At 42.0% G+C, this 2417-nt stretch overlaps 1 pseudogene; it reads right to left on the reverse strand.

The window, feature by feature from the left end:
- Window positions 1–1128: 1128 nt before the first annotated feature.
- On the reverse strand, window positions 1129–2033 carry LOC112913691 (small ribosomal subunit protein uS5 pseudogene; annotated as a pseudogene).
- Between the last annotated feature and the right edge of the window lie 384 nt (window positions 2034–2417).

A 2417-nucleotide genomic window follows, 5' to 3' on the forward strand; every position in this document is an offset into this window, starting at 1 on the left:
TCATCTATTGATGGACACTTAGGCTACTTCTATAAGTTGACTGTGAATTAATGCTGCTATAAATATATGGGTGCATATGTTTTTTAATTAGTGTTTTCATATTCTTTGGATAAATACCCAGTAATGGAATTACTGGTTCATATTGTAGTTATATTTTTAATATTTTGAGGAACCTCCATACTTTATTCCACAGTGGCTGTACCGCTTTGCAGCCACTGTGCACAAGTCTTCCTTTTTCTCCACTGCATTGCCAATACTTATTTCTTGCATTTTTTATTTTAGCCATTCTGTTAGGCGTAAGGTGATATCTTATTGTGGTTTTGATTTGTATTTCCCTCATTATAAGGGATGATGAATGTCTTTTTATGTGTCAGTTGGCCATCTGTATATCTACTTTGGAGAAATGTTTGTTCATGTCCTCTGCCCATGTTTAATTAGATTACTTGGGTTTTTTTGGGGTTTTTTTTTTTTTTTTTTGGTGTTGAGTTTTACAAGTTCTTCATATAACCTTTTATGAGATATGTCACTTGCAAATGTCTTCTCCCATTCTGTAGATTGTGTTTTAGTTTTATCGATTGTTTCCTTTGCTATGGAGAAGCTTTTTATTTTGATGTAGGCTGTCCCAATAGTTTATTTTTGCTTTTGTTTCCCTTTCCCCAGGAGACCTATCTAGAAAAATGTTGCAATGGCCAGTGTCAGGGAAATTACTTCTTGTGCTTTCTTCTAAGATTTTTATGGTTTCAGGCTCACATGTAGGTTTTTTGTTTTTTTTTTAAGATTTTTATTTATTCATGACAGACATAGAGAGAGAGAGGCAGAGACATAGGCAGAGGGAGAAGCAGGCTCCATGCAGGGAGCCCGAAGTGGGACTTGATCCCGGGTCTCCAGGATCACACTCGGGGCTGAAGGCGGCGCTAAACCACTGGGCCACAGGGGCTGCCCTCACATGTAGGTCTTTAATCCATCTGAAGCTTATTTTTGTGTGTGGTGTAAAAAAATGGTTTTGTTTTGTTCTTTTGCATGTAGTTGTCTAGTTTTCCCAGTTGTCTAGTTTTCTTTTGCATGTAGTTGTCTAGTTTTCCCAGTTGTCTAGTTTTCCTAGTTTTTTTTTTTTTTTTTTTTTTTAACAAGCTTTAATTCACTTTTATTTTTCTTGTATAAAACTATGTGGTAGCCACAGCTGGAGCCTGGGTCCTCTGCACGGAGACTCTGGTGTGGGTCTTTACAAGATGGTCAGTGAATTCCTGATAGGGAGACTTGGTGAACACAGTCTCTTTCCAGAGATCAGGGGTGAGATAGCTGTAGGTCTTGGAGATCGCATCAAAAGTAGCCTTGGCAAAGTTCCCCAGGGTGGCAGTGCAGCCCCTGGCCGAAGTGTAGCAGTCATCAATACCAGCCATCATCAGTAGCTTCTTGGGCACAGGGGCTGAGACAATGCCAGTGCCTCTGGGGGCAGGGATGAGACGCACCAGCACAGAACCACAGCGACCAGTCACCTTGCATGGGACAGTGTGGGGCTTGCCGATCTTGTTCCCCCAGTAGCCTCGTCGCACGGGGACGATGGAAAGCTTGGCCAGGATGATGGCCCCACGGATGGCAGTGGCTACCTCCTTGGAGCACTTGACGCCCAGACCCACGTGTCCATTGTAATCTCCGATGGCAACAAACGCCTTGAACCTGGTCCGCTGGCCAGCACGGGTCTGCTTTTGCACGGGCATGATTTTCAAGACCTCATCCTTGAGGGACGCCCCCAAGAAGAAGTCAATGATCTCAGATTCCTTGATGGGCAGAGAAAACAGATAGATCTCCTCCAGGGACTTGATCTTCATATCCTTGACCAGGCGGCCCAGCTTGGTGAGGGGGATCCACTCCTTGTCCTCCGCCTTGCCTCCGCGAGCTCCGCGGCCCCGGCCCCGGCCCCATTTGTTGAAGAAACTCTTTACATTGCATACTCTTTCCTCTGTGTCAAAGATTAATTGACCATGTAATTGTGGGGTTTTGGAGCTTTCTTTTCTGTTGACCTGTGTGTCCATTTTTTGTGCCAGTACCACCCTGTTTTGATTACTACAGCTTTGTGATTTATCTTGAGATCTGGGATTGTGATACTTCCAGTTTTGTTCTTCTTTTTCAGGATTGCTTTGGCTATTTAGGATCTTTTGTGGTTCCATAGTAATTTTGGGATTATTTGCTTAGGTCTGTGAAAAATGCCATTAACATTTTGATAGGAAATGCATTACATCTGTAGATTCCTTTGGGTAGTATGGACATTTCAGCAATATTTGGCCTTCTAGACCACAAGCATGGTATTTATTAGCTTTCAATTTCTTTCATCAGGGTTTTTTTTTTTTTTTTTTTTTTTTTAATTTTTTTTTTTTTTAATTTATTTATGATAGCCATACAGAGAGAGAGAGAGAGAG

This window comes from Vulpes vulpes, chromosome 1 (assembly GCF_048418805.1).
Source record: "Vulpes vulpes isolate BD-2025 chromosome 1, VulVul3, whole genome shotgun sequence".
In the NCBI taxonomy this organism is placed as follows: Eukaryota; Metazoa; Chordata; class Mammalia; order Carnivora; family Canidae; genus Vulpes; species Vulpes vulpes.